The sequence below is a fragment of the Phasianus colchicus genome, chromosome 16 (assembly GCF_987193195.1).
Source record: "Phasianus colchicus chromosome 16, bPhaCol1.hap1.1, whole genome shotgun sequence".
Lineage (NCBI taxonomy): Eukaryota > Metazoa > Chordata > Aves > Galliformes > Phasianidae > Phasianus > Phasianus colchicus.
Window position 1 is genome coordinate 6,973,097 of NC_143451.1, and position 27,188 is coordinate 7,000,284.

The 27,188-nt window shown below is 38.8% G+C and overlaps 1 long non-coding RNA gene across 2 annotated transcripts; it reads right to left on the reverse strand.

The window, feature by feature from the left end:
• Window positions 1-84: 84 nt before the first annotated feature.
• Window positions 85-24,946, reverse strand: LOC149915746 (uncharacterized). 2 transcript variants are annotated; one of them, XR_016471638.1, is made up of 5 exons: window positions 24,697-24,946; window positions 18,861-18,998; window positions 12,178-12,260; window positions 5,985-6,060; window positions 85-657 (listed from the first exon to the last, which is right to left on the reverse strand). It is a non-coding gene; the product is annotated as an uncharacterized LOC149915746 (long non-coding RNA). The 2 variants fall into 2 exon arrangements; XR_016471639.1 differs by having other exon boundaries at window positions 18,861-19,001.
• Between the last annotated feature and the right edge of the window lie 2,242 nt (window positions 24,947-27,188).

A 27,188-nucleotide genomic window follows, 5' to 3' on the forward strand; every position in this document is an offset into this window, starting at 1 on the left:
TTGATCACAGTGCTCTGCATTAAGTGGCCCCTATTTACAGTCACCAGCAGGCCAAGGGTTTTTCACTGTCTCAGCAAGATTTTATTTTTGTAGAGAAATGCCAGCATAAGCTGCAAACATTACAAATAAGAACCAAAGGGCCTGGCTCACCACTGTAGTATTTCCAAAATACACCAAGATAATCATGTGAGTTAGATCCCAGCCTTAGCTGCACATTCACAATGTGTAAATTCCTGCATTCTGGCATTCCTACAGGGTAAAATGGTTCTCGATGAAATTCAAAACACACAGTTCTGTAGATGGAGGGGTCCTAAGGCAACAGCTCCATAGCTGAATATCAGACATAATAATAAAACAGCCCAACCTTATTCCCACGTTACCTTTCCAGAGGCCCATCATGCATTATTAACATGGAAGTGGAAAGCAGCTGTTGGTGAAAAACAATTTTTATTTTCTGTTTCCCCGTGGGAGACTCCCAGCGTAGACAGCAACCTCAGGTACCCATGGCAGATGGCTTCAAGACATCTGAACAACTGATCCTGCTGTTCCCACGAGAGCTGAGCTAACGCATGATGTACCCTGGTCTCTTTCCTGATGTTAGAAGAGGCATGGCAGTTTCAGCGTGCGTGTCTTCTGATGTGCACGGAGCAGGGACATCTAACAAACACAAGTGATTAATAGGTCTCAGAAACATCGCTATCCCACAGGAGAAGACAGACTCAATGCAACTGAAGCACCACATGGTATCTGCATGGCCTGACAAGACTGTTCCTAAGACTATTTTAACAAAAAAAAAAAACCAGCATTTAACTTGAAGACAATATTGTGAATATTCCACTGCTGTTCTCTAGAACTGAAACAAATACTGAAAATACTTAAAAAATTACAAAAAACTTTGTTGGAAAGACAGCAGGCACTGTATGAATATTTAGTTGCTATTTAATCTCCTCCGTAAGGAGGTAAAATCAGCCTCAGCTACTGACTTACATGAGTTTAACCTGTGTGCATTCTTCATCTGAATACTGAGATTTAACATTTCACTGACAGTAATTTTTAGAGAAAGAAAATGCAGCTCTAGACTGGATTTCACATTTCCACATACACCGTTTTTCTCTATAGGTGCTACTGCATCTAACAAAGGAATCCAAAAAAATTGTCCTATTTTCAGACAATAATCACCACTGAGTTTTAAACTTGACCCTCAGATGAGACACTTCAGAATGACCCTTATCACATCAGACAACAGTTTGCATTTTGTCTATTTCTGCACACACACAAGTAAATAAATAAAAAAAAAAAAAAAAAAAAAGGAACAATATTTTTGGAATAAATTTAATTAAAACATTTAATTTTAAAATTAAAAGAAATCATTAAAAGAATGATATGCTTGTGTCTGTTCAGCCTGCAGAAAGAAGCATCAAAATCCATCAGATAAAAAAATTAATGCATATCTCAAATCTAAAAGCTTAAGAGGGATTTTTCAGAATTCCCTTGAACAGAAGCTGTTAAATGCAAACAACTTCCCATGGAGTTCCCAGACAGATTCATCATTTAAACATACAGTTCCTTCACTAAATTTTCCTGTTGCTAGCAAAGTATGCACATCTTTCAAAATCCACATGGAGAAATGATATAAATTTGTATGTCTTTGAACCTTACACACTTTCCAAATGAGAAGATGTGTATTTAATTTATGTTCTTGCTTTTCAGTTAATTTCCAAAGGACCCAAAATAGCAGTGGCTTTGATTGACTTCTGCCTGCCAAATCTGTGAATCACTCTCGTTCCCAGTGATAAAAATAGAAAAACAAGAGATCAAAAAATATCTCAGGAAATTCCACCTAGTCACCGACACGCTGCTACATACAAGGGCGTAGGAAGAGTCCTTCTCAGATGTGGCAGCTTAGCACTGCTGACGCAGTACATTCATTGTAATAGTGAGCTGCCCTGCTCTAATATCTGTTAAGAAAATAATGTAGTTCAAAAAATGAATTTAAAAAAAAAAATTATAACGTGGACACTGCATCAGCAGCTCAGCGAGATGCTACCCATTCATTTTGGTATCTCAGCTGTGGTATTGCCATGATCTGTCTCTTGCTTTTTTCTCTCTCCTTTAGAAGTAGGAGATCTCTTTTATCTTTAGCCTACTTAAAGCAAATAACAGCGTGGAAATAAGATTTTTCTTTGGGGAACTTTTTCTGAGTTTTTACCTTGGAGGCATCAAATAGTCCATACAAAACCTTCTTAGATTCCTCCCCTCAGGCTCTTCAGATATACAAAATCAGGAGCCCAGAGCTTTGGTTGCAGTGGAGCACAACTAAGGGCAGAACTCTGGCAAATTTTAAATGCTTTTAAAATATTTTCTTTGTACTTCTGCTCTGTTCCTCAGATATAAAGGCCAGAGTCAAAAGCATCCTTACTCTTTCTCGAAAGTTTATACACGATCCGAGAAGGATCTGGCAGAAAAGCAAATATCTGCCTTCTGAACTGGCAGCTGCCATTTACCACTCATTTCCTAATGTTTTCAGAGATCAATCTGCAGTTTCTACTGGGCATTATACTGATCTCATCTGCTTGTCCACCTCAACATGTCCAGTCAGTTCCTGCCCTGCACAAAGGACAGACCTGAATGTAGCCTCAGCCTCAAATTTCCTCATCAGCTGAGCACAGAGCCCAAGGAGACCCAGGGCTGTACTCCAAACTGAAGGCCTCAGGATGAACCATGGACACTGAGGAGCCCCTGGGATTCCAGTCAGAGTTTACACTGCAGACTCAAAAAAAGGCACAGGTCAAGGGAACGTTGGCTGATCAAAACCAGAACCACGATCATCTTCTGCTCTTAAGTCTTTTAAATAATAATATCCCTAAATCTGGATCCAAATTTGATCAATAGTAGAGAGATTTTATATTTTCCAGTGGCTATGGGAGATTGGCGTTTGGCTTGATGTGTGCAAATTTGCTGTGGGTATATGGTATTTTGCAGACTAGTTAAAAACAGAAACAGTTCCAAGCAGATAGGGCTTAAATCTGAATTCTATGGACAAGAGGACGGCTGCTGCTACAGGAATATGGCTGAGCTGTTTCAATAATGCACCTCACTGGGTGGATTTGTAACGCCCATAAACCTTGCAGCAAAGCAGGCAGTGATAAAATAATGAACCATTAAGCAGAGAATTCTTTCAATGGTGTTTAAGCTGGACTGTTTCTGCTACTTACAATGACTGAAATAATTTCTGGTAACAATCCCAGGTTACTCATTTCTTATTTTTTCACATCTGTAGTCATTTCCTCCCTCTGTCTTTAACTAAGCCTTATCTCTCAGAGCCTCCCAACAACCAAAACTCATTGGGGAGCAGTGGTAGTTTTTATTCACAGCAGTGCTATGTTTTTGCCTGCCATAGCTCCACTATTTTGAAAGAAATGTCAGGCTGTGAAGTTCACCAGACCATGAAAGAGAAGATAAGGAAGTTCCATTTAGCTCCATACATTCCTAATTTGAGTTTTATTGAAATATTTAACTATATTTAAAAGTCTACATTTTTGTCAGCCATAACTTCACTCTTATGTGGTAATATGCATTGTAAACTATAAACTCCAAATGGAAGAATATATTTTTCCTGGTTAATTTCCCAAAAATGGTAATGTTTATTTCTATATTTATTCTCAAGTTTAATGACTGCTGTAGCTTTACTAGCTAACAGTTCAGTTTGAAAACAAATAGAGGAGAATGCATTATTCTCATGCGTGCTATTTCAGTGCAAAATTCAAATGCACGTTTCATAGGGTCTTTGGTACAGAAGCACAGACAGTCCCTGCTCTCATTATCCTGCCAGTTTAGAGAGCATGGGAACACACAAAGCACAGAGAATCCTGCTCTTCTGGGGCTGCACACCAAGCCAACAGTAGGCACAGGAAAAGGACCTTTCTGCTGCTTTATTCCTTATGCTAGATAGCACTCCTGGATTTTTTTCATTTTTCCTCTTTATTCTTTGAGGACTCTATGGTGCCCACTCTTTGGTGGAACACATGAAGAGCTTTAGCACAAGTCTGAAAACAATCATGTGGCTTGAGCATACTTTTCATACCCTGCCATTAGAGAGTCTAACTGAAGTCTGAAAAATGAGTTAGCTCTCTGCAAGAAAATCTGCTTAAATATTGATTTAAGTATCAAGAGGTAAAACCTCTTATAATTCTTACTACAAATAAAACCGAACAATAAGATCTGCAATTCAAACAGTGAATCAGTGACAAGAAGTAACAAAGTAGAAACAATGGTCAACTCATCAACAGAAAACAGATAAGGTTTAGGGTGGTGAGGCCCTGGCACTGCTGCCCAGAGCTGTGGGTGCCCCATCCCTGCAGGTGCCCAAGGCCAGGCTGTGGGGGGCAGCCAGCCCAGGGCAGGGGGTTGGAACTGCATGGGCTGCAAGGTTCCTTCCAACTCTATGATCCTCTATGATTCAGAAATGAAAATGGATACAACAAGGTAAAGAACATGGATGATTTTCAGCTCTGTGAAGCTCTGCCAAGGCGGGAGCAATGTTTACCATTTAATATTTGTCTTACGCTGGTGTCTCAGGTAGATTCGCAGGAATCTTAAATCTCTTTGATTTAGAAAATTTAGTCATAGTGAGATGTGAGACTCATGTCATAATAAAACCTTCTCCCTGACCTTAATATCACAAATAGATATTAAAACACGTGTTAAAACTCTCAGCTTCTCTTCAAATACAACTGTGCCTTAACTTATGGAGTACTGGATTTAATAAATTTGACAGTTATATAACTTGCTAATATTTTTACACTACAGCCACCATTGTATTCTGCCTTTGCTTGTTACATTTGACATCTTTTATAGAACATTCACGACACACAAACAGCCACATAACCTCATCATTTCTCAGCACACATAGAAACTTACTTTATGGAGGGAGGCAAATACAAATGTCAAGAACAAACTCCTTCTTCATATTAGCCACTTCAGGGGCATTTGTGTTCTTATACACTTTTTTTAAAAGGCATTATATAAATTCATTATGGACTTAGATGTAAAACTGCATGAAAAGTTCTTGTCTCTAAATACACACGTGCACACATTCACATGCATTACATATCACCATCTTTGCAGTGACATCACAGGCATTTTCTGCTCATCCACTTGCTCATTACAACAAAGATATGATGAACACTAATCCTATCATAATTCAAATAATATTACAGCAAAATGTAATTTATTGCTCTGTGAAGAGGAGGCAGAATATGTAATGTTGTTGCGTATGTTTTGTGCAGCACAGCATTTCAGAATGGAATAAAATCCCATCTTCCAAACACCTCTCAGATGCTATAGAAACTAAGAAAGTGTATAACTTGAATTTCTTCATGGAACCACTAAACAAATTCCATAAAATGTTTATCCTGGAAACATCCAGGCATCTGATTTGTTAATAAAGAGAAACCTGGTCAAATATAGCTCCCAGAGACATAAAATCAACCTCAGTGGTTGTATTTCAGTGAAATCAGAATTCTGCCTATTTTCCTGAGACATAAGAAAACATATAAGAACATAACATTGGAGGAAATAAAATTTCTTTCATTAGTGTTATCCATGTAAGGGACAAGCATAGGACTTATCAGACTGATGTTTAAAATTCACTGCAATTCAAACCTAAAACTTTAATTTTATCCACTTGAAATCATTCTTTCCCAGACTAATCAATGAAATACAATTAAAAACTACAGAATATTGCCAGAGAGTTGGATATGATTTAAATAAAATTAAGGTACTGATCTGCTTCATTTTAGTGCATCTTGAAGGATTTAGCTATATTGCCAATTAACATATAGAGGTGCACTTTGAAAGTCTCCCTGTTCATTTCTGAAATCCTCAGTTACTCACAAGGTGGAGTAGAAATACCAGCATTTATTACTCGAATTAAAGCAATCACCCTATTCAAGCATGTCCCCACTCTCTCCCATGTCACATACCAGTGAGTGCAGTGAAATACAGGAGATGCAGCCAAAGGTGGGAGCCTGGTCTTCAGAACTGACCACCAGAGAAACCCTGTGAGAAAACAGGCACATCACCTTATGAGTGATTTCAGGGAAAAGGCATTGTGTAAACATATGCTGTTATATACACTTTTATGTATACGTCATTTTTGAGAAAAAGAGAACCCTGCCGTTTTGCTTGGATCACATTTTCAGTACTACAGAGGAAGGCAGCTGGTATTGCTGAGAAGATCCTGCCCAAGGAAATACTGAAAGACAGACTGAGTGCAGGCATGTCCTCTTTCATTGAAGGAACATTGGGGAGCATCAGCTAAAGGATGAAAGCTGTTCTTCTTAGTGAAATATTTTTGCATCCATCCTGCCTATTTGCCTAGGATGATTCAAAGGGATGAATTACATCTTTCTCACTACATGCGATTCCATCTGACTGCATGAAGAGTAGACTGCAACTACACCCAGGCTTTCTGGTAATGGAGGTATCACTGCATACACACAGTTACATCCAGAGAGGCTTATAAAGAATCTCTGGTCACTCTGGAGAACTGTGAGGTTCTTCCTCTGCAACCCTGTACCAAAGCTGACTACAGTTCAAATGCTTGTCTCCAGCATTCCCCATTGCAGCTCACCATTTATGCAAAACTTGTTTCTATAGTGTTTCCAATCAGAATATATAAAGTAGGTTTTCCATGGCATTTCAGCTGCCAGTATGCTTAGAGTCCTTTGAAAATTCCAGTCCAATATCTAGACATTTACAAAATTGATTTCATGCCACGGCTGCTTTAGAGACCAGTCTTTTTTTGTTTCTTCAGGAAAAATACAATATCAGCTAAAGTAGGAGAATCATCTTTGTGCAACCTATATCCTTACAGCTTGCAGAGCAGTTGAGACAGACCTTGCACCCCATAATTCTATATCCAAGTTTAACAGTCAGGAGGCAAGTGGATTTGTACAGTCTACGATAAAACTTCCTAAATGCTTTCAATGCAGAAAATGAAATCAGTACTGCCAAACTCATCTCCATCTACACAAATGAAATCCGTGACTGTGACTGTGGAGCTTTTGTTTTGAAAAACACATTCAGTCTCCTCAGTGTTTGTTGAGGCTTGTGGGCCATAAAAATAGACAGTAATTTGAAGCATTTTATGGAAGTGGTGTTTTAGAATATTAAATACGAATGCACACAGCTGTATCCTTCTCAGGCTGCATACTGCAAATTATTAACCTTTATTTCCAGCAAATTTTCAGAACATGGAAAGTACCCTTGTACTTTTTACACCTTGCCTATTTGTCCAGGGTGCTGCTGTGAAGTAAATTCAGTAAGTAAAAACTTACTAAATCTACCCAGGATCTGAGCAATCTGATTGAGTTGTAGGTGTTCCTGTTCATCACAGGGGAGTTAGACTGATGACCTTTATGGGTCTCTTCCAACTCAAACAATTCTATGATTCTAAATAACTAACACATATTCTGCTATGATCCTACCAGTATGTTTGCATTGCGAGCTTTAGTCAACTTTTATTAATTAAGGGACCAATTTTTTCTGCATTGTAACATTGCTCTGAAGCCTGATAAAAAAACAACCAGCATGATGACTTAAAAGATCAGATAAAAACTAATAGCTAACCTTGTTGCATACAAATACAAACAAAAAATTCCTTTGGAAGGACTACTGAATGAGCTCCTCATGGCAGGAACTGCAAGACTGGACTCACTGCAGTTGCTGGGTTTATTCATTGTTTTATTTTTGTCCAGGACTAATTTTTCAATCTTAGCACGTCTGGTCACCAGGGAGATACCTTAGTGAAGACAAAGTAGAATGGTTTTGGATTTGAGTGTCACATGTTGGAGGCACGCAGAGAATGGTAACCAACACCCAGATAAATTTCAGTAAACCTTCTTATGAGATGAGCTTTTTGCAATACTGGCAGCACTCACAGCTGGGATTTCTTCCTTATGGATTCTTAATCGACCAGTCTGGCATAGGTTGGTACTCTTGTTATTCATTCAAGAACGTACTATTTTGAGCAGGTTTACAAGCAAGCTGCATTAAATGTCAGATTTAAGTAAATCCAAATAATTTTTAAATAATTGACTTCTTATTTCATGTGTCATAACTCAATATCATATTCACCAACATGTCTGATCAGGGAATTTGCAAGGAATTTTTTGCACACGTACAAATCTAACCAAATGAAACATTTCCAGTGCTCTGAGTTTGCATGTTTTGATCACTGTTTGCTACTTGAAGTGCTATACCGAATAACGTAAACTTGTTTGCTTACAGACTAGATCCTTCATACCAAAGGTTACTGCCATGTACATACAGCAAAAAATCTAAACACACAGCTAGCTGTGTTACAACAATTAATAAACAAATTGGTTGTGTCAGTGTTTTCATTATTTCTTACTCATCTTATGCTAGCTCTTAATGTCTGTCCATCATTTTGCCAAAATGCAAAATACGTCCTTTCTGCCTGCCAGAATGGTTCTGTTGCTTTGTACCCTTTCTTTAAATTCACTCTCCTTGACATTTCAGTGCCCTTCACCGTAGCTGTCTCAGGAATATATCCTCCCTGGAACATGGCCTGAAATTTCTCTTATTTTCAGCTTTTCATTAAAAAATGATGGCAGATGTAATGCAACATGGTATCCAACCATGACATATGCACCACAGCAGGAATTTGCATTCCAAAATGTCCAGCAATATACTTTTCAGTAGAAAAATCCCAAGGCTAGAATGCATATTCTATTAAGCTACCTGATCAGCTCCTTCTCTTCCTGGGTAAAAAGCCACGTTTCCTTAGTCTGCAGAATCTCCTTGTGAATTTGAAATTCAAAGCTAACTGACCTTCTTTGATTTGGGCACAGAAGGAAAAAGGAAATGTTTATAGCTCTATCTGGTCTGCTCTCCTCCTTCCTAAGCTGCAGTCCTACAGACATGCATCAGTGGCAAGGTGATAAATCCCGACCCACTGACACTAATATTCGTTTTTCCTCAAGATCGCAAACTGTAATGTGGAGGTTCTGCAGGATATAAAGTAATTTTGCTGGGATGTTGTTCTTTTAAAGCACTTGTACATCTCTCTTCCTTGCAATCTCACTCTCAGGAGACAGTCCACCCACCCTGAAATGACTTCGTGTCTCTTCTACCTTAAGCTCCTCTTCTTCACACTGCTCTGCATCTCATTATTTTATCTTCTTCTGCAAGGCAATTTTTATGAGGAAGGGCTTGCAACAGACAAAAAGCTCCATGCTTCACAAAGCTATCTGATCCTACTTCTCATACAGTTGTGACCACAACTTTGCTATCAGTTGTCAGTCCTTTCAGCAGTCCTGTATCGCACCTTCACTTGCTTTATGGCTTACTCTGAATTTAAGAGTTTGACCTTTTGGTGAACAAAAATAATTAGGGCATTTAAAATATCACTAATGAAATCACAGAGATGTTGCACAAAAAGAAAAATAATACCACTTGATTAGATATTAGATTAACAACTCTTAATAAAATTACATAAAGTTAGTCAATGAATGCTACCCTCAGTATCCCCAGAGCAATTAAAATTCAGTGCTCTGCAAGTTCCTTCTAATGAACTGCCAACGTTTCTTCTGGAAGTATGTGCATGGTATTAATGCCTGAACATTATACAAGAGCCTACAGACATTTTACAAAATTTCTTCTGCAGCAGGTTTGTGGGTCCTTGGTACAAATGAGCCACAAAGTGACCCACCCACTAGGTGTCAAATGGAAATAAATAAGAGATATATCCAGTGGCTTTGAAGTAACTCCAACATAACATGAACAAGATCATTAGAGTATCCATGATACAAATGATCATTCTAGGGGTATGGTTGGAAGAGTTGCTAGAAGTGTCATTTTGGCTAAAATAGGCATGGTTTTCCTGTGCATGCATTTTCTCAGAAGTCACAGGACTGCAACACATCATTTTTCAGTTTGTTATTGAAGGGAGACATAATAATTCATAAACACATTCATTTTATCTGTCCCTTCAGCAGCAGCTCTGTATGTACAGCAATTACTTATCACTACTAAAGTGCTTACAGCAGAATTCATCAGTACGCATCGGTCCTTTTTTAAGCAGGTCTGGAGTTAAAAAAGTACTTGAAATAACTAAAACGTCATTTAAAAAAATATTAAAGATTTAATTAGTTCTAGAAAAGTAATTTTTAAGAACCTTATTCTTGCCAGGACATGTTGCTTGAGCGTAAACATTTGTTGAGACTGGATGATGTTGATTATATCCCATAAAATTGTTTGCATACATTTGTTGTCTATTACAGGAAGTACTTGGAAATTACTTTTAAGAAATGAAGAATGTCTTATCTGCCAGTTCAGCTCACAGGAAGCTACAAAGTTCTGAAGTGATTTGTAACAAAGGAACACTTTTCAAATAGTCCAAAAACTACAGATCTTACGGCAGAGTATGCCTAACCTATACTCTAAAATCTGATCCTTACTCTGGTGGCCAGAAAACCCAGGAAATTTGCTTCCTAACAAAAGAATTTGAAAAACAGTGAAGGGCTTGAAAACCAAAGCCACACCTTATTCTGTCAGTAGGATAGGAAAGCATCACAACATCTGAACCTCTGACAGATGCTGGTAAATGGCACCGTCTCCTCTCCCAGTGCCATTGCAACCTCTTAGTTTCTGAATGTAAAGGTTATGAAAAAAAAATATATATATAATTAAGAATGATGACTGAATTTAAAATCAAGTCTGCATTTTCAAGACAGTTCATCCTTCTCCACAATAACATACAGGGTTGTTTGAAGTTTGATTTGCTGTTGAATTTTGGTTTTAATTTGAACAGCATAGTTACTGCTATAGGTCTGAGTGTCTGCCCTATTCAAGACTGATGTTTTGAAGACCACTTAAAAATTGTGTTCCAGTACCTAATATGGCTTCTAGGAAGGAAGCAGTCATTGGCTACTTCCTAGCAATAGACCATATTTCAGTGATTAGTCTAACAAGAGAGAAACACAAATGGTAATTTGTTGATGCCTGACCCCAGACAGCAAGCCGCAGAAAATATTTAAGAACTTCCAGTTCTGCAAAGTAAGCTGCTAAAATAATCTGGAGATCACACATAATCATTTTGTGCTTTGTCAGGCTCATTTGAGTAATATTTTGGTAAAGATAGCAGTTTCCAAAGGGACTGTTGTCCTAGTTTTAGAATTCACTGAAAAAAAATTACGTCTTTTTTTGTCTAATGCCTACAGCCTAATTTAAATAGGGAGATACTGCAGCTCTCTCAGTTGAGAACAAAAAAAGCAGATAGGACAGTATTAGTCTACAGCAAAACCAGAAACTGATTTATAATTTTGAAACCACTGGAAAGCTGTCCATTGAGTAAACAGATACACCATCCCAACTGTCACAATATAAGAGATGATTTGCTGGCCCCTTGGAGCTTTGCCTCCAACCGCTTTGGGCTTGCAGAGCCATGACTGCAGCTTCCCTTGTTCAGCTGTACCATCCCCACCAAATCCCTTGAACGCTCAGCCCACACTCTCTGAGTGATCCAGCAAAAGCACTGTGATTTTGTAAGCTTTAAGGTAACATGTTTTTCAGAACCATGTAGTGTCTCCCTCTGAAATCAAAGTACAGGCAGGATTTCCCTAGGATCCAACACATCACACCAAAGAAGGTATTTTAAATAACAAAGATCTAAGATTGCTGTGTGCACAGCCAGAATCCCTTCACAAGAGCAGCAGTATAAAAAACAATATATTGTAGTTTGATAGGTCACAAATAATAAAATACAGCCTAGAGATTATTTGCCAGTACATTCAATTCAGTCTAGCAGAGATAGAAATTAAAAAACATTTTGGAAGCTCCTTAAATGATAGCACATTTTCCTCCTCAGCTCAGGTGCAATCAATCTCTGCTACGAATCTCCACATTTTCTCTAACAACTCCTGGTTTACACAACTTCAAAAACGCATTCATTAAAGTTCGGAAAAGATTCCACCATTTTTCATCTCTACTTAAAACAAACTCTTTAGGACAAAGATGTGTTTTACCGGCCTCTGATCAGCATCTTGCATAACAGACCCAAATCTCTACCAAGATCATAAAAGTATTAAGAACACTGACAGCATGTGAGTGGGGTAGCATACAAGCCATGCAAGCAGCAATAATTTATATGACCTTCTCATCTGCTGATACTGTTAGCTCAGCTCTCGCTCTTCTCTCTCTCTTCTCTGCAGGGAACTTCCAAAGTTATTCATCTCCTACAACAAAAAAAATTGAGCTTCACTCAAGTGCACTAGGGGATTTGTGAAGGTTTGTCACAGATTATGTGTCGAAGTAGGCACTGTTATGTAGAGGGTACATTATTGATAAAAGTTAAATATTTTATCTTTCTTCACTGTCTCCAAACAAAACTGCCATTTACTTACTGGAAGGCTGAAAGTTCAGCCTTTTCAATATTCTAACAAGGAAGCATGCTGCAGATTTCTCTCTGAAGACAACAAATACCATGTCCTCTCTGCAGCTGTGGCAGAAGAAAGTCTCTGCATTTACTCCCTTCCCAATCAGGGGTCTGCAAATGCAGAAGAGTCCCCAGCTGAGTAGGAGAGAGCAGCCCTGGGGCACACTGAGCACATGTCCACAGTGCAGCCCCATGGGAGGAGGGACAGTTTCAAATCTATGTTTCTGTCACCCTTATGGCCAAGCCCAACCCATCCTATTAGCAGCATGCAGGTGTTTCTGAGTGTGTTTCTGCTTTAATTATTCAACACATCAGCTTCATCTTTTATGGATTATTCTGCATCAGTGCTGGTACTTGCCTCATGCATTATGCATGCACCTGAATCTGTTGTGGTGGAAGGCATAAAAGACACAAAGCATGTCTCTCACCTGTATGCTTCTGATTAGAAAAGAGCGCTTCTAACCCGGAGCCTAAAATGAATCCTAGGTGCGTCCTCCTTTGTCCCATAATTGCACTTTAACATCTTCCAACAAATAAAAAGCTGATTTTTTTCCTCTTTTCTTTTACTCAGGCTCTCCTAATTTGATGTTTTTGTTATGGTCAGCTTATAACAAAAAAAATTTCTATTACAAAATGAACTTTTTTGCAACTACCAGTGCAGATGCACTATCTCCTAAAAATCATAAACATTTTATAATAAATATCTCATAGTGAATCAAATGAACCAAGTCTGAATTCTCAAAACACAGCCACTGCGTGATGCACTACTGTTTTATTGTGACAGGCATCAGAAAAGGGAGATGTGTAATCTGTTTTTATCACGCTAATGCAGCTCACTGTATGGAATATATGAGAAATTATTGATAAGCATGAGTAGAAATCCAAGTGAACATTATTATTATTATTGTTGTTGTTGCTAATTGGTACTCGTCTAGGAAAGCTACATTCCTTTATTTTCTTTTTCATTGTAACTCAGTGGCAGACCTTCCTTCCCAATAGGCCTTAACTCTTCAAACATGTTTCAAAGTTGTCCTGCTGAGGGAGAAAATGATGTTATGGCACAAGGAAAGCACAGGTTAGGTGGCAGAGAAACTGGCTCAGAGGGAGACAGGCTGGCATGGCTGTCAGGGACATTCCACCTGTAACCATTTACCTCCAGGGAAAGTGCCCAGCCCAACATATCCTGCATCAAACTGCTTGGAAGGAATTGACTGGTTGGGTGCTGTTTTCTATCATAAAACCTTCACCCATGTCTCACCTGGAGCAGGAAACTTGACAGATAAAAATTTTGCATGTGTCTTAATGATGTGGGATCCCTAAGAGTGTGCTGACACAGCCCTGTCAAGGAGGTAGTGATGAGCAAAGGCTTTTTCTCTGCAGCACAGCACTGCTCCACCAACTGGTGCCTGTCCCCAGCACCAGCGTATGCTGCCATGTGCCACACATCTGCACATCAGTGACAGCATGTTTTCCCCACTCTGCTCACAGAAGTGCTGGCTCAGGGATTTTAGCTTCACGCTCCCCTGCACACAGTCTGAATCACACAGCTCACCAAGATCTGAAAACTGGAAAATGGGAATTAGGGATTTAGACTTGTGAATGTGTTACTTTGAAAGCAACAGAACCTGAAGCTCTTCCTTGGTTCCTCTGACAGTGCTGCAGATGAAAATGCTTCATCCTGCAGCTTCCAGCAGCTCTCACTGTCAATGTTTCTGAGGGTCTGCACACTGTGGCTGGTGGCAATAAAATAACTCTGATTTGTCTCACTCTGCCTACAAGGTAAACAGCCCATTCACAAAAATAAATACTCACACCTACCTTAAGAAGATAATTATTTGTAATTAGATGGCTATATTTTGATAAAGACAGGCTTTTTTCAATGTAGAAGCCTCTTGGTTATCTCTTTTGGAGCTCAGTGAAAGGGAAAAAGGTCTGGACAGATTCCATTGCAAAACAGTTCAACTTGGCAACCGTCACACAGCTGAGGTAAAGCACAGTCAGTCAGCATCTGGGCTGGCGACAGTGTCTGGGAATAAATACCCCCTGCATGCTCCTGCCCCCACCAACATACTCTCAGGGGTGGCATCTGCAGGTTCAGCGATGTTTTTAGCAGCTTGTCCTTGCTAGAAAGCATAATTTGACTAGGGTCACATCTGCTTGGCAGCAGAATCCGGGCTAGTGTATTAGTAGCTCCCCATCTGCAGGTCAAGTATGCTCAGGCCTCATCATGGCAAAGACCAGCTGCCCCTTTGAAAGCCCACCAGTGCTGTCCTTGTTAAGACAGCAAGCTAACTTTCAAGAAATGTTGCCACGATAGCTCTAGTGAATGCTAAGGTAGGAAAGATTCCTCAATCATGCAGAAATATTTTAAGAGAAACATAGCAAAATTATGTAAATAGATTGAAATAGCAGCCTCCTGTATTCTTGGTAATTGTTTTGCCTCCTACACCCAAAGCACTGGGTTCTGAGAATGGAGAGAAGTCTGAAACTAATTACAGCCAAGTAACATCAGCCCTTGGTTCAAGAGAAAACTAATCAGTAATCTGCCTTTAAAACACTATGGGTATTCAGCATGGAGAGAGTGATGATTTGGGGTGTTATTTTTCCCTGTTGCCATCAGCAGGACCATTAGCTGCCTCCACCGAGTTACCTGACAGGTTCTCTCCACTACCTCATCTCCAGCTCTTGTAGATGGCAAGTCTAGAATCCTACCAAATAAACTTCCCAGAATATATGAACTGGATGTTTTCACCCCAGATTTTCCAATTGCTGAGAAAGGTACTGCGTACCAGCAGATGACTGAGATTAATGATGACATCTTAAGGAAACAATTTTTGCTGTGTTTCATGTTTTAGTTAAGCCTGAACAGTTCCCATAACACACAGAAACAAAGTACAGGAGCAAAAGAGACTTGGGACAAACTTGTACTCAGCAAGAGTACATGTATACAAGCTTCTTATCCATTCAGCAACAGATTTATAAGTCGTTATTCAGCTCTTGCCATTCTGCCCAGAAGAAACTCTTCAACAAAAAGGAGATAGTTAAGGAACGTGACTGTGACTCACCCATCACATTAAAAGGGTCGTACTGATTTGTTTTAGCAAAGCTAAGTTGCAGGAACAACTTGTGTTTGATTTATTTCTTTCTTTTATACTACCATCCTCTTTCCTCAGTTGCTAACGCTAATTAGAGAGTAAATTTTCACTTATAGATTTACATAAGGTAACACTGGCATCAGCAGCATCTGTCATGACATTTTACTTAGCTGGCTGAATATTACCCATCCTAGTTTTAATCTAGTTTAACCTATATTTTGAGGTTTGAACTGCATAGTCGTTACCATAAAAATGTTTCCATAGTACAAAAGCCTGTTCCAGAGATGGCTGACATGAATGAAAAGACTGTCATGGAGTTCAGTGAGTCTGAATTGGATACGTAGATACGAAGCACTGGGTACCTGCCTTTCTAGATAAGATGAACTGGCTCTCAATCCTACCATATCTATTGAAGACAGAGTAAGGTGTAAATATTCTACATTAGATTTACAGAGCATTTTTTATCTCTAAAATGCTTTGCAGTTATTAACCACATAATCATTAAATATTGATATTTGCATGATTAATGCTTGTTGTTACATTATATAAGAAGAATGATACAAATGCTGTGGTAAGTAATCTGCCTTGGAAGCAAGCCAAGAACTTGTAGATAGTAACTTTACATGTTTCACATATGCCCCTGTTAAAAACCTGGCAGCTTTAGAAATAGAACTGTGGGTATGGTAATCCTGATGCAATACTCTGAACTTCACTTTAGTCTCATTCTGAATCAAAAACGTGGTTAAAATTAAAACAGTATACCTAGAAAAAACATTTTCTGCACCATGCATTCTTTGAGGACTCGTGCAGCACTGAGTCTGATGGATCTCAGATCAGTATTCCTGCTTGGGGATTTTATGGCTCCATCTACATCACGTACGTAGTGTGAAAACAACTGGTAAGGAGACATTTTTAATCTCTCTGAGACTTTTTCCTTGCATGTTCTCATTTGTGACTGAGGACTTTTTTTTTTTAACCAATGCTGACAGAAGGGAGATTTTGCACATCAAAAATATTCTTGCCTCCTCACAGCTTAAAAAGATAATAGTTAGCTGCAACGAGTAAGAAAGGTATAAAAAGCAGATCTCCAAGGGGTGTAAATTAATGTAAATTAAACTTGGACAGTAACACCAATTTAACATAGCTGAGGATAGAATCCCAGAGGGTCTCCATGTTATTCATTTTTCTATTACATATCCTTGCTAAGTCAGAAAGTTCCTGTTTTTCGTTAATAGTTCCTGCAAGGCATTGGAGGCAATGAATGAAACCCAAGAAAATTCATTCTTACCTGGTTGACTTGCTGTATCCAGCTTCTTTGCCCTACTGAGCAATATAGGCAGGCTTGAAGAAATGGACAGTGAGAAGGCTGAGGTATTCAACTTTTTTGCCACAGTCTTCAGTAGTAACTGCTCTTCAGAAAGCCTTTGAGCAGATGAGTCAGAAGGTGGGGACTGGGGAAGCAGTGTCTCTCCCACTGCAAACAAAGATGAGGTTTGTGACCACCTGAGGAACCTGAAGATCCATAAGTCTATCAGTCTTGATAAGATGTATCTCAGAGTACTGAGGAAATTGGCCAAGCTGCTCTCAATCATGTTTGAAAAGTTCCTGGCGACTGGAAAAAAAAAGCATTGTCAGATCAATTTTTGAGTAGGACAGAAAGGATGACCCATAGAACTACCAACCTGTCAGCCTCACCTCTGTGGTAGGGAAGGTCACGGAACAGATCTTCCTGGAAACTATGCTGAGGAACATGGAAGAGAGGAAGGTGATATGATACAACCATCATGACTTCACTGAGTGAAAATATTGTTCGACTAACCTAGTGGCCTTCCATGCATTCTCAGAAGTTTGTGGATGACACCAAGTTGTGTGCTGCAGTCAACACACCTGAGGGATGAGATGTCAAGTCAGACTAGGGTTTCATTCATTGCCTCCAAGTAACTCTTGCAGGAACTATTAATGAAAAACAGGAACTTTCTGACTTGGCAAGGATATGTAATAGAAAAATGAATAACATGGATTGTCTAGAGAGATTTAGACAAGCTGAGCAGTGGGCCTGGGAGAACAAATCCAAATGCAACGTGTTGTACCTGGGTTGTGGCAATCCCTGCTATCAGCACAAGCTGGGGGACGAAAGAGTAGAGCTGAAAAGGACTTGGATGCACTGGTGGATGGTAAGCTGGATGTGAGCAAGCAGTGAACCCTCAACAGCCCAGAAAGCCAACAATATCTTGGGCTGCATCAAAAGAAGTATGGCCAGCAGGGCAAGGGCAGCAATCCTGCTCTGCAGTGGTGAGACTTCACCTGGAGTACTGCAGCCAGATGCGGAGTCAGTACAGGAGAGACGTGTCTGCTGGAGCACATCCAGAAGAGGGCCACAAAAATGATCCAAGGGATGGTATACCTCCTGTATGAAGACAGTGTGGGAGAGCTGGAGGTGTTCAGCCTGGAGAAGAGAAGTCTCCGGGGAGATCTGACAGCAGCCTTTCAGTATCAAAAGGGGAGCTACAGAAAAGAAGGGGATAGGCCCTTTAGCAGGGTCTGTTGTGACAGGACAAGGGAAAATGGTTTCAAACTCAGAGGGAAGATTTAGACTGGACGCAAGAAAAAAAGGTTTTTACTATAAGAGTAGTGAAGCCCCGTTAACAGGTTGCCCAGACCTGTCCTTGGAGACATTCAAGGTCTTGCCAGAACACCTGATCAAGCTGTAGGCATCCCTGGTCATCGCAAGGGACCTTTAAAGGTCCCTTCCAACTAAAATGATTCTGTGATTCTAATATTCGTCCTAAAACTCAGTGTATAGAGAGCCCAGCTAATTGCCACTTGAAGAGAAATAATACAATTTTTTGAAGTTATTTTTTTGAACTCCTTGAAATGTTTTTAATTGTAAAATACAAGTGATTGTGCTGTATTTTTAGTACTTGGCCAGAAAAGAAATCATTCCCTCTTCTTCTCAATGACTTTATAATAGATTCTGAAGCATGTAACAACTAAAGAATGAAGAAAAGTGAAGAAAAAATACAAATTAAAGCTTAATTAGATATTGGGTCATTGAAAGTTTGTATCAGAAGTGATTGGACTTTTTGTTACGGTGGGTCTGTAAGCAGCCTTAGCACAGCTTTCCCATCTTTAGAATATTTTGCTTCACTGTTTCGTTTGCTGTTCTCTGAGGTCAGAACATCCTTCTACTTCAGTTGTTTTCTGGGAGCGTTCCAGGTGTACTGCTTCACCCCCACCCACACCACATGCATTTGGATTGGAGCATCTCAGGATGAGATGCTACAAATAACTGTCCTCCAACCTACCTGACACAACCAGATATCCCAGAAGAGATGGTGGAAAGTTGCCTTATTAATCCAGAGATTGATGCCCTCAGGAAACCTGGAGATTTCTGGCTCAACACTGGAGTTGTGCAAATGACTAGTAGTAGCTCTCATGAGGCCCTGCTGCACAAAAATACTTGTCATAAAACAATAAATATTGCTTTCACATAATTTCTAGCATGAACTCGCTTCTCTGTTTGTATGTGTTGTACTTAAATATAACCTCCAACTTCTAAACAATGGTAACAGATGTGTTTTTATGATTCTGATGAACCTTAAAAGGTTGGCCCAGTTTTTAGAGGGCTAGGCACAGATAGTAAAGTAGTCCAGGAACAGGATGGTAGCCAAAATGGAGTAGTCTTGTGACATGTTATTCTTTAAATGCCTTTTCTCCCTTTTGCTCTTGATGGTTGACTTGCATGGTGGCAGTTGGCTTATGAGCACACTACAAGGTGGGTGTTGAGTTAACAGAGGTTTGAAGGGGGTAGCAAAAGTCTCTGCTCTGTGCAGTGAAGAGGCATGCAGTAACCGTGCCTGGCACGTGTCTGTATGGAAGGTCAGTTGAGTAATTTCCTAGTTTTCTGACACTGTTAAAATCTGGTGAAACTGTAAGAAGCCCTTCTGATCATTACACAAAATTTGAGATATATGATGATTGAAAATTAATTCAAAGCACTGTGAAATAGAAGCTAGCACTCAGGAAGATTTATCTCAAGTCATAAAATAAACCCTGGGTGTCTGCATTGAAAAATTGCACAGAATGAACCTGGGACTATATTGGAAGAGCAGCCCAGATGTGTAATATTCTTTAAAATATGCAACAAATTCATTCTCCTTGACTGTTAAGTTAATGCAGGCTATTAAATGCACTCTGCCCACTTACACCATTCTAGGGCAGCAGAAAACTTGCAATGTTTTTTAAAAAAATATATTACTTCTAAGTAACACAGGTTTTTCAGTCTTCAGCATCATGCATACAAACCCCCCTCTGAACAAAGGCTATTATCAGTACCAGCTCTGCAGAATGATTTGGTTTTGTGATGATGCCCAGTGGGAGCTGGCCTAGATTGTATTTACAAACACTCAGACCGGTTTTGCATTTGATAAGGAGATTTTTAAATGCAAACCAACATCCCAACAGTGACAACCTAGTTATATACCTGCAGAGTTCTGAAGGACGCAGAACGACACTTGTTATGTGCAACCACCACCAGCACTATCCTAAGAACTATTATTATCATCCATATTCAGAGTCACAGCTTCAATTTCACAACATAACATACGTCATTAGAGCTTGCTACAATCTTGGCACCACTAGATTGTACTGATGTTATTTTTGTCCTGATAACTAGGGCCAAGGAGAGCTGTGGCACGAACCTGATCATGCTGATACTGGTGGCAGAACACCAATCAGCTGGAATGCAAGGGGGAAGTGTTTGTTAACCACAAGGAAACAGCAGAAAGAGGAAAAGAGCAACAACTCCCATTCCATATATATATTGTATTTGCAGGACCAGTTCAATCGTGTATGTGCATAACAGTGTCATAGGAGCAAGTTGTTTGCCAAATCTTTGTGTCCAACTGTTCTTTTATTCTGGAAACAAGACAACTCCACAGAATCCCACAGATGATAGGGCTACCAAGCATATTTTTCTAACACCTCTCAGTTGTATACAGTATGGAAATCATTCCTGGAAATCATAGAATTAAGAGGGCAATAGACAGCATTCACAATAATGTCAATAATATTGTAAAGTTTAGTTGCAAAAAGAATATTGTCTAAAATACGTCTCACATGAATGTCAACAAGCTCTGCTTAAAATCTGATTCTAAACTTCCAGAGGCTTTTGATCTACAGTAATTAGCATTCGTTCATTAAAATTCATTATTTACAAATATGCATGTTACAAAAGAAAGTTGTGCACAAAAAGGGAAGTAAAATATTTTACTATCTAAGTGTATTTGTATTGGGTATCTACAGCTGACTTTACGTTATAGCTATATTTTGTTATCCTGTTTAAGCACAGTGTTAATAGAATTTCTGCAGTGCAGCACATAATCAGACATCACAGCTGTGGGAATCTGTTCTATTGCTAGTTTTACCCTGTGGCTCTCTGTGAAGAGTTGGGAGTGTAATGCTGGCATTCGTTCTACCCAACTGCTCTGTTTGACAGAGATGATACTCTTCTGACATGACAACATAATAAAGAGATTTTAGCAAGAAGCCAAACTTATTTATTTATTTCTCTTGTCTCCGGGTGAAATATTGCTTTGGAGCCAAAGTATTTTTAAGAATCATTTTCATTCTGATAACTACTTCTAGGCTTCATTATGACAAAATTAATACTGGACTGATTGTTTCTTTTACCTATTGATATCCCAAGAACAACCCTCATCAGCAATTTTCCCAGGCAGATGTTCATTGATGAAACATATTTTAATTCCCCTAAAAATTATTAAATACAGTTCAGGTTTCTACTATCTCTTGTGATTACATAAACTTAATTAATTCAAGTTTTTTTTTTGTTTGCAACAGATCTGATATTTTGTCTACCATCATTTTATACTGCATTCCATGATTTATCATAGCTTTACAATTTATGGATTTTAATGCTTGGTTTTTAATGTTTCTTCATAGCTTCTTTATATTAAGCCTTTACTATACTGCTTACCGCCTAATGAAAATCAAAAGCAACGTGAAATAACAGCGAGGTAAAACCATAATATTTAACACTTGTGATGAGCACTTCTGGATATATGCGTAGAGAGACAGCAGTCATTTGGAAGAAGTGTGATGCTTAATCTTTAAATCGCAGTAAAATAAATTATGTTTGTGAATGTCAACGCAATTATCCCATCAAATAAAGGTGCTTTCACACAGCTCAATTACAAGAAACAGTAATAGGTTTTTCATATTTTCAATGCAGTTGGAAACATTTATTTTAGTAGCTACTCAATGGAAAGAAACAGTTCATGCTGCCATTTCCAACATCCTTAAAGTATTATTTTTAAAACCACCTAAAGAATTCAAAAGCGGGGGCACAATTGTCTGTTGATTACATTTTATATGTTGTTATAAATGTTTTATAAAATGGAATTACTTCCTATTAAGTACTCCAGGGTTTTAAAGTTATTTCTATAGATCTATTTTTAATTTATACACACACACACAAAAATAGCTACATTAAAGGACACAGCAAAGTCACCCAGTTGAAAGTTAGCGCATGCCAGAATTAGAAAGGGCCAAAAAATCTTCCTTCTATCCATTTCTGTGTGCAATTTGTCTCCTGCAAAGAGCACTGCAAACACAGTGTGGTGTTAGAGACAGGATGAGAAACAATTTAGGTTCGGTCGACAACCATAAAATTGATAACGTCTATCTTTTGAGGGCATGGTTATAAATCCATTGGCTCTCAATTTACAATACTTTGATCTTTTTTCAATGAGAAATATGTAGCCAGATCCTACTATTGAAATTACATTTTCTCAGCTATTTCTTTCAGTTCTGCTGTCCTCTCTGCCACCGGAGGGTCTTGCAGGTGGTGGCAGACTGGGATATGTGCAGTAGCTGGGATCCTGTGGTGGGATGAGAGCCCAGCAGTTCCCCCTCCAGATAGAATTGCTGCTCTGGTTCTGTCATGTGTTTTGTTTACACCAGGCAGTGTTACTACTGTTGCTTTGGCCATATTGAATTTTAGCTATTCAAAGTGCTTCATATTACATATTAACTAGGTTAGATAACATAATTTTATCAGGGAATATAAGAAATGAGAGAGAAACATCAAATTGTAATAACTTGTAGCCCAGTTAAATGGAATACACAAGAGAAAGAATTGTGGCTCTTCTTTAATTCCAAGGTCTGCCAGAAAACTATCAAACATTCTATAAAATCCAATGACATTAGACATATTTTATAACAAATTCAGTCTTATCTTTGGAAAGAGCTGCATAACCACTACCAGCAGGATGTTTGCTGCAGGTATTTACTTCATTCCAAAAGTTTCTGAGTGAGTTTCTGGATCCCTCTCCAACTCATATATTCTCTTGCAGCACAGAAAAAGTCCAGTTTGTGAAAGTCAACCACACAAGAACCATCCTCACCTGAATTCCCACATATGTAAGTCATGCCAAGACCTGGCACCATCAAGGTGTGATTAACATGACTGCAATTAGATCAAAATCAACACAACAGAAAACTCAATTCAGATAAAAACAGACAGATCCTTAGTTTTATGAACAGTGGTATTTATGAGGTTATATATTATTTATAAGGTGGAAAGAATAATAACCTTCTCCCATTATTTTCTCTCCTTTCTTCCTTTTTCTTGTTTTGTCTTTGCTATTCTAATTTATGATGTTCTGCAGAAGACAAAAGCCCAGAAGAACTCAGTACACTGGCATGATGCCTAGAAAGGTGACATATTGCACATATATATTTCATGTTTTTTTAAATATCCATGCAATGAGGTTTTCTTTTTCTTCTTTTTGCATGAATTCTTGTATGTGTTTGGCAGAGCAACTGCCCTCCCTTTATCCTGGATGCCACATAAGGGCATTGCTTTCAGTTCCTGCTGCAACTTCCCAGAAAGACACTCCCTCAGAGAAGGATCCCTTGCTCAGAGCAGCTCTGAAACATTCTTCTAATTGTCAGTACGAGCTTGAAAAGTGGCAATTCTCTGCTTTATAATAGACTGAGACCTGATCTGAAGCAGGAAGCAAATATTTCAGGGTATGGTTCAAATCACAAGCAAAGCCACCAAATAGTACAGTCTGTGGATATAGAGTTCTTTTTCTTAGAGTTATCTTTTCCTTATTCCTAATCTGCCTTGATGTGCTAGCACAATAAAAGGCTTTTCTCAAGTAACAGCTGCATCCAAGCTCTATCCCCCAGATAAAAGATTTTTAAGCAAGTGAAGTAAAGAACATCTGGACTTTAACATGAATCTAAAGCATGTCTGCAATTTTTTTTCATGGCTCTGCATTTGTCCTACCTGCATTCAAGTTATCTGTGCACCTGCCAGGCTTCATCCAGAGACAGTTTGCTTTAGACAGTTGCATGAGCTTGTTCAAATGCAGCAGCAGCACTTCACTGCATCCTCATAGACTCCACCATGGACTTAAACAGGCTGATCGATCCAGCATCACACAGATGATCAGTTGAGGAGTTTTGACATAGGAAGGTGTGAAATGCTCATTTGTTCAGCACAGAAATTCAGAGCTTAGATTTTGCACCTGCCATTTTGATGTAGTAAGTACAAAAAGCAAGACAAAAATCTGGCACTGGACACAGGCATGTAGGAAATCACGAGTCTCAAGTTTCTGTTCCTTGAAAACCTGAAAACACATCCTTCTGGAAATAGTTTTCTGTGTTCAGTCTTCATTTGATCCACACTTTAGATGCTAAAGACCTATATATACATTCCTTGGTCTTTCATTTAAGATTAGTACTAATATTAAGGATATCGGCCTTCAATGGTGATACTAAAAACCACCACTGAGGTCACAGAAGAATATAGAGATGTAGCAGTTTCATGAAGACTTAGCTTAGGTCTCCTCAGCTATTCAATGAGATTTTTTCTTCTATACATTTGAATTATTCTGTAAAATCATCCCAGAAGCCTGTGCTTCCAGTTTGTTATGAATATGCAAATCTCTTTTCATTGATGACAAATATTCCCACCATTGTCAGACATTTTGGGATCAGACAATATGGAACTCAGCTGATATTACTGGAAGACAAGAGAAGTCAGCCAATGGCTTCTAGCAAAGCTGGGTCATACCTTTATGAGCACTAAGAAAGCACTAAGAAATTACTTACATTACAGGTTGTAGGAGAACAATCTGCAAGGATTGAATGTTCCCAAAGCTAAAGCACCAGGGGTGAGTTCAGCAAGTCCTGGAACTCCAAATCGTATCAAACTCCTTCTGCCTTGACTCCCCAATTGCATTCATCCCACTGGACACTTCTTTCCAAAAGAGCCCAATTGGAACAGCAGATGCCCAAAACGCCTTAAAAAGAAATTATCTTCTAAATTGCTTTCTGTTTCAGAGTTCTCTGTACAGACCTGTGAAAGAGATTGAGAATTTTTTGTTAACACACACAAAATTAAACCAAAGGTAACATTTCTTTTTTGCCATGGTGCTTTACTTCACATTTTCTTGCACAGAATTTCACCTGCAATTTTTTTTTCCCAGTCCCTCCATTTCATTTATTGTACTCTCCTGAGCCAGGTCCTGTATAGCAGGATCTGTATACCTGTTTGAACTGTCAGTGTAACGCTGGATAACTTAAGCCACAAGGAAAGGAGTGTGAGGGGGGAAGTTCCCCTTTCTGACAAGTTTTCCTAAGAGCTCATGAGAATGATGGATAATACACAGGATAACCCATACCTGCTGTATCCAGTATCAAGGTCAAAGTGCTGAGCAGTAAACACACAGCAGAAAACACTGCTTGGAGTTTTGTTTATAGGGACATCAGAGTTATTGTATCAGTTGAGCACACTATACTTACTTACTGTGCAGTCCTTCTATTGCTTTATTTAATCTTCTGTATATTGAAAACTAGTTCCATAGTCATTAAGTGTCAATATTAACTTTAAAAGCAATAGTGTCTGAAGCCAGCAAAGTGAAATAATTCAAATATATTAGCTGTCATCGGTACACTCCTGGATTTTAAACTATGGGAAACAAACATGATTGATTATTTTCCCATCAAACCAACAACACTGGGTCACTAAACACAGATGTAGAAATCCTTTCTGTGTTGTTTCTTATTTCTTTTGCTGCACTGTAGAGGCCTGGGAAGCCTCATCCAGGTGTTACATCACATCTTCAAAGTATGAAATGCTGAAATTACTGAGGAAGCAGATATTCATTCCTTCATGTTCAGCTTTTCCTTTTATTTTCCAGCATAAAGCCTACTAATCATGTAAATGTTGGTAATTTGTATTTGAATATAATTACTTCCGAGATAAAGACAGAGCAATAAAAACCTGAAGGAAAACCAGAGATTCTGAACTTCCTTGTGCTGACAGGATATTATTATTGTTGATGTTATTATTATTATTTGTGGGTGAGCAGGGGAAAAAAATCCTTCCTGCATCAACCCTGGACTATATCTCCTCTAGTTACCTGCTATAGTCTTAAAAGATTTAGGACAGGACAGAGGAATACTGAGAGGCATATTATTCATAAAAACATGACAAAAATGAGCAGCTCCACAGCAGTTCCCTCAGTTTCCCACACTAGCAACAGAACCTCCACCTTTGCAGACATTACACACAATCATACATGGTAGATTAGTATCACAAAAAACACAGGCAGCACAGAGAAATTGATCTCATGAGAATTATCAATTTCAGAGAAGTAACATATTCCCACTTCCCAGGGAGATTTCTGTTTCTTACCTGTGTCCCAGTATCTAAAGCCCCATTTGGACTGATGTAGCCGAACCTTGCACCCTACTTTTTGCTGAATATGCCTCAATAAAAAAACTAAGCGTATCCAAATAAAATCAATCCAGTAACTGTGGGCTGCAAAAGCAGCAATGACTGATCTGCTAGTGTCCTGAAAAGGCTCTTTATAACTTTTGCTGACTTCATTGGAATCTGGCTCGCTGAGTGAGTGGAAACTCTGTGAGTACAGTCCTACTTTCTTCTTACTATCTATATAAACATTGCTCTTCTAGGTGCCTCACATGGCTGATCTTATGAGGTTGTGCTCCCAGGTACGCTCCTTCTTCCTAACACCATCAACACATTGATCTGAGCAACCCAATTTCCTTATCTGGAAAAACACAGGGAATATCCAAGACAAGCCCAAGATATCAGTGGCATTGTCTGAGAAATAAGTTATGACCAAATCATTCTTCCCTTCATATCCTGCAGCACACGGACAATTAGTGGAGGTGAAGCAGAGGACGGCTGGGTAGGGAAGAAGCAAAGCTTCTTATCCATAAGAGCAGAGGATCCGGTACAGTTAGTTCACTTTGAATTTCTGAGTGAGCTATCTTTGTTCCCTAGACATCTTTCAATATCTGTCTTTCCATGTCAAGAGAGACACAGAGATACTAATTTCCATGGTATATTAGCAAGAATTTTCATAGTAGGCTTATTACCAATTTCCACAAATCTTTTGTGGCTTGTATAATATAAACTCATGTTCAAACAAATATAAAGAGCAGCCACATTTTGCAGTGACTACTTCAATGAGCTGATCATTTTTTTATTTTTTAAAATGAAGAACATATGGTGCTAACAAAATAAGTGCACCTTTAAAAAACACCCCTTGCATAATAAGAGCTGTGATTTT